This window comes from Pteropus medius, unplaced genomic scaffold (assembly GCF_902729225.1).
Source record: "Pteropus medius unplaced genomic scaffold, Ma_sr-lr_union100, whole genome shotgun sequence".
Lineage (NCBI taxonomy): Eukaryota > Metazoa > Chordata > Mammalia > Chiroptera > Pteropodidae > Pteropus > Pteropus medius.
Window position 1 is genome coordinate 3,849,694 of NW_024340697.1, and position 6,709 is coordinate 3,856,402.

Genomic DNA, 6,709 nt, shown 5'->3' on the forward strand with positions numbered 1-6,709 from the left:
AAAAAAAAAAAATTGAAGTACCTCTGCTACTGAATACATATCACTTTCATCCCATCATAAAATTAAAAAATCATAAGTTGAACCGTCGTAAGTCAGACTCCATCTGTACTTCAATTCCTGGACTTACAGTCATCAGAGTGTGTCAATATAACTCCCTGGGAGGGATTATAAAGAAGGATGTTGAGACCCGGAAAGGTTAAGGGACTCGAGTCCAGGGTCATTCACTGAGTCATGTTTTCTCTCAACACTTTCCATAAGCATTCTCTTCTCTTCCCTCCTGACTGTTGATTCTGGCTCTGCTCCTTCTGGGAATCTCTGATATTCTTCTTCCTTTTCAACTCGAATCGTTTTACCTGGTGCATGTCCTTCTTTTGTATTTGATGTTTCCTCCAACGATTCCAACAGATGCTGCTCCTCTTTCCTTCCTACTTCCTTGAGGTTGTAACAAATGTGCCTATTTGCACTTAAGTCTCTGCTGTCTTGCTCATCTCGGTTGATATCTAAAATAAATGACTTGCCAATTGTAGATTATTAAAACTAGTCTAGTGTTGGCAGACTCTAGCCTCGGGAGTATTTCCCAGGAGACTGGTCAGGCTCTATAGAGCCATAAGATTGGTAGCATCTGTTGCTTCGAATGATAATAAATAATGCAAGGGGAGAGGCAGTGTTTAGGTGACTAAGGGCAGCAAGACTAGTTCTGTTTGCTCTTTATTAGCTCTGGAATGGAGAGGAGCAGAGGCTCAGACAATCCAGATACCTAAACATGATATTTGCATGTGGCTTCAGAGTGCTTCCTTCGCCGTGAATTTTGAATGTGAGCTCTTTGATCTTCCAAACATTCATACTTCAAACACCAGGGGTGTTTATAAACACTGGACCGAGGCACTGGACAAGTTGTCCAGATTACTTCCCCCGAAATCCTCCCTCTAAACCTCATTTGCTGAAATGGTCTATATCTCATTCTCTCCCGCTTCGTGTAACCCAAACTGTTCTGGTTGAGATAACGTGTTTGCATGGTTCAACCTGTCTTCCACGTGCGAAGAGAGAATCATCATTAGATGTGTCAGCTCAGCATTTCTGCTCTTCTGTGCTTCCTCCTTTCAGGGAGGTCATAGCTCAGAAAGTCCTGCCAAAGTAGTAATGTTCAATACAGAGTGTGGTCTCTGGCAATGTCTTTCTTTCACGATTTTGGCCAATTATGTTCTCAGAAGGAAATAAACGCATCAGTACATTAATAAATTCAAAAATATACACTATACAATATACAAATTCATAAAATTTTTTCTTTATTTATGTATTCATTTATTTATTTAAAAGAAAATCTACTTCTTGCTAGTGAAAGGAAGGTTTGTCTATGATAAGAATCAGGGAAAATAAGAAAGTTAAAGAAACCGGGAGACCAAATGTCCAAACAACAAAGAGTGTTGCCCTAAACACACAATTTTTCTAATTTTGTTTAAGTATTTATGGAAGTTTTATAATGTGCCTTGTACTGTCCTAGGTATACTGGGATCAAAAAATACATAAGAGATTATCTTTGCAAACAGAGGCCTTACTTTTTTAAAAAACAGAAACTTTGCATCGGGCTCCCAGATGGCATTCAAAAAAGAGCGTGCAGTCAGAAAGAATATGCATTCAAATTCTGTTGGTCATTAGAAATGGAGGAAAATGCTTCATTTTCACTTAATGCCAGAACCAATATAAATTTAGAAATATTTGCTCATGAGAAATACCTCAGAGTTTTCTTAGCAATGTGTCCCAGTCAGTAAAACTTATACTAATTTACCATCCTATCTTTGCCTAGAATATAATAGTAAATAGAGAGCAAGAGAAGGAAAAAGAAAATTAGTCAAACGGTAGGGGCCATTGATTCATTTAAGAAATTTACTTCTACTCAACCGTGCCTAAAGTTTATTATAAAATATTAGATGAAATTACAGTCTCTTTTGGGATCATCCAGAATATGGTCAGAAGACAAATTGGAAGACCAACCAAGCCTGCCTTACAGGTACTTGATACCACTGGAATTAAATTGCTGTCACACCCTGAATGCAGCCTAGTGTTGAATGAAACTGTAAACATTCAAGTTTCTTAGACGCAAATGTGCTAAGCTTGAACATAGTCTTCTGTACAGAGATTTTAGATTACATTGCATTATATGTTATGGCGCAATAGACAGCCCCTCCTATACCCACAAACATCTGCTGATTCTTTCTCTATATCAGTTCCTCCAGGCCTCCTAAGATTTGGCTGCTACCAGCGGGTCTGTCTAGCTGTTGCATAAACAGCCTGTGGTTGATAACAGAAAGGAATACTTTTCCTTTGGGCTCGGACAATATGAATGGCTGTGTTAAGCAGCTCATGACTATAGCCCTAGAAATGTTGGAAGGTGATGACACATAGGACTCAAACTGAAAACCAATTGGCTGCTCTTGCATCCGGTTGTCTCTGGTTTTACTTGACATGTAAGAATGGGTAGAAGATTACAGACAATGGGATTCTACCGATTTGCATAACAGCCTTATTTAGTTAGGTAGGCTGTGAATTGGACATGTTGTGTGCTCAAGGGTGAATGGATCTCTGAGTGTGAGGTTTAACAGAGCATAATGTATATGGATAAGTTCTCCAGTTCTCTACTAGAGGCCTGATTGTGCTGTCCTGTGTGCTTATAAAGGCACTCCGTTAGCCATAGTTTGGAAGGCGAGCTTTTCTGCTGCTTGTATATGTCTGAAACTGAAGACAGAAAGCCAGAAAGAAATTTGAGATTGCAGAGACCCTTTCTTACTGACAGGAAGGGGCATATGCTCATTATTTTCATGTAGCTAAGAAATGCAAATTAAACTTAAATTTACATGTTATTTAACCTAAATTCCTATGACAACTCATAATGGGTTAATTAAATTTGCCCAGGTGCTTAAATGCACTACTGGGCATATTTTTTGTACTTCTGTTTATCACTCTCCAGAAAAACAACTGAAGAAGACGGGAGGCGTCATTAGCATTTCTTGAATATTTAATATGTGATAGACCGGTGCTTTCCAAAAACAAATTCTAAATAAAATTTTAGCGAATTTTAGCGAATCAAATCCAACAATATATAAACAAGATAATACATCATGACCATATGAGATTAATCTCAGGAATACAGGTTGGCATAAAACAAGAAAATCAATCAATATAATTCACTATATTAACAAACTATAAAAGAAAAAAACTATGTGGTAATCTTAATGTATATAGAAAAAACACTCATCAAAATCCAACATCCATTTCTGACAAAACCTCTCAGCAAACAGGAATAGAATGGAACTTCCTCAACCTGATAACCAAAAACCAAATCTAATATCATACTTATGGTGAAAGACAAAGCTTTCTCTCTAAAGTCTGAAACAAGACTGAGATGTCTATTTTCATTACCTCTAGATAGCATTGTACTTGAGATTCTAGACAGAGAAATTAGTCAAGGAAAAGAAGTAACGATTGGAAAAGAAATAGTAAAACTCTGTATTTGCAGATGACATTATGGCCCATGTAGAAAATCCGATGGACCTAGAAAAAAGCTAGAACAAAGGTGGGCTAACACTACCAAATTTCAAAAATTATTATTAAGCTACTGTAATCAAAACAGTATGGTACTGACATAAAGATAGACACAGATATCAATGGCATAAAGAATCTAGTAATAGACCTACGTATGTATGGATGACTGAATTTTGACATAGGTGCAAAAAATTTCAGTAGAGAAAGCATAGACTTCTCAAAAAAAAGGTGACAGAACAATTGGATGTCCATATACAAAAAAATTAACTTCGATCTGTATGTCATACCACATACACACTATATTTGATCTATAATCAAAACAAAAAGCCTAAAACTATAAACCTTCTATAAGAAAACGTTAGAAAAACTTTTGTTTTGGATTAGAAAAAGAGTCCTTATATACAATACCAAAATATGATCTATAAATAATACACTGATAATTGGACTTCATCAAATTTTAAAAAATCTACTCTTTGAAAGTCACTTAACAGCGAGAATCAAAACAGAGAATCAAAAGACAAGCACTGACTGAGATAAAATATTTGCAAATCATATACCTGATAAAGGACTTATATCCAGAATATATAAACAACTCTCAAAACTTAATAATAAGAAAACCGGCCACCCAATAAAAAATTGGCAAAATTTTTGATAAGTAAGATGCTCTTCTCCATGATTAATTTCAGAGACCCAGGATCCTTCCATGGTGTAGATTTGTCATCTTCAGCAATTGTTAAAGAGAGGAAAAGAGCATGGAGGATCCATGAATTGGGAATTTTATGAGCCAATCCTGGTGGAGTGTGGTGGACATCACTCCTGCCCACATTTTATTCGCCACAACTCAGTCATGGAATCACATGGAATCGCTCGACAAAAGAGGGAGACGGGTTTAGCAAACAGCTAGTTAATCTCTTCCACATTCCACATCATTCGAATTATCAACTATCACTAGATGCTTACAGGTGGTTTTACGGCAAATAAGAGAATATTCTACAGTAAATCCTAAATGTATAAAATCAGTACCACAATGCCATTGGTTTGACCGCCAATTTAGCTCTTTTTCCCTTCCTTTTTTATTCATGATTTCATGGCAGTAAACAAATATTCTGTCTCGTTGGATACAGTTATGGAGATGTCTATTTTTTTAATCTGTAAATATGAGAATTGTGGTTCTTGATCCTTAATCATGCATCGTATGCATAGTGGGGTTTGAAAAAAATGTTATTTTTTATCCCGAACGACAGTTCCTTTTAGGAAGGAAAACTATAGACCACTTGAGTGGGTGATAGCCCAATGACATGGTTTGTAAAAAGGGAAGTTAACAAGAATCTGGGCGGGGGGGGGGTGTAGCAAATATTGAGTGCAGAGTAAAGATCAAAGAAATGAGGCGAGGCTGGGAATGTGAAAGATGTGGCAAGAGGTTGGGACCTATGGAAAAAGAGTTTACGGGAATTCTGAGATGTGAGTGTGAACAAAAGATTTTAAGGATGAGGATGCTGAAGATTGTTTTATATCATTTGGTGTGCCACAGGGTAAACACCATCTTTTGCGTCCAACTTTCAATAAAAAACCTGCTATACACAGAGCCTTAAGTCACTGGTACTTTTAGTGGTATCTACCATAAGGCAATAAGAAGAACTATGTGTTAATTCAGGTCCTCTAAGAAGCAGATATACCAATGGAGAAAATGCCAATGAAAGATAAGGGGGAGAGACAATAGGAGTAGGCCAGGAGAGCCTTTACCCTCTAATACCAGCGAGGGGCGAGAAGGAAGGAAGGAAGATTAAGACAGAAGCCTCCTAGGCTGCAGTGCAGCTCTGACCATTGTGGCCTGGCTGATGGGAGCCCCTGAGCAAAGCTTGCACATTCGAAAATCCACATCAAACAGGCCTGGATCTAGTCCCCTTTCATGCTCAGTCTTTGGTTCGGAGCAGCTCTGAGGCAGCATAGCCTTGGCATAACCGCCATGGCAGATCTATAGGTACAGCAGCCGGCAGCTGTCTGCTAACCACACTCTTGGTAGTAGATTGTCTTGAAGGGAGATCTTAGTGGTGCAACCCCCTGACCACTAACGAGGGTAAGCTAGAAGGGTGAGGTGGTCCAGACACTAACTCATCAGAAGCAGGAACTGGAGTCAGAAACAATGAGAACTGCAAGCCCCACCCACCCCCGTGAATCACGGGAGGGTCTCTACTGCAGTCAGGATGAAGATATGACCAATTCAATGAGAATCAAAAGGAAAGACATGGTTGGGCTGACATCCAAGTTACACCCTGACTCTTCTTATAGAGCAACATGGGGAAAGTTCAGCCAGGTCCTCTCATCGCTCGTCTGTGCATATTGTTTAGCAGTGCCATCAACTAAAAAGTAGATGGAAAAGTTCTCAACCCAAACACTTCCTACAAAACGAACAACTGTGAAGGAGGAATTGACAGGCGTCTAGTTGTTTTCAAAGTACGTAATATTTAATCTGTGCGTGTAAATACTCCTTTTCAGAGATCTTTGTTTCACACCAGACGCATTTAGACATAGTCCCCAATTCTGGGCATTAGCTAAATGTGGATGACAGTGCCCGATACAAGTATCATGTTTTGAAAGTTGCCACCAGGATATTAGACACCGATGACTTATTCACATAAGATGGGCATTTCATTATCTTGGAAAATTCAATACTCATAACGATAAAAGAAATTACTTTCTAAATTGCTTTCTAAATATTATAATGCATTTTGATCCATACCATCAATGTCTCTTTTCCCCTCATAGCTAAACATTAAGCTGATATGCATCTTAGACTTGATATTTATCTCAGGGAGGGTTGTTTTTCTCTAATTGAATTTGTTTCTAGAATATATTGTGTTCATATCAATACCCTCATTACTCTGGAGACAGTAAACTACAAAAAACACTCATTTTAAACTTTTAAAGCATTTAAGGTTTTACTGTGGTTTCAGAATTTTGTCTTCCATTTAGACAACTGTGAACATTTCCAGGAATGATCTCAGTTCCGGGCACATGAAGGACAGTCATGTGTTCCAATATCAAACCCAGATGGTGCAATTTGTAACATTCATGACAGGTTTCCCTGCTCCGGGCTGACCAACTCGTCGTGGTTTCCTAGGACTTTCCCGGGCACTGAAAGTCCCACATCTTGGGAACCTCCCAAATT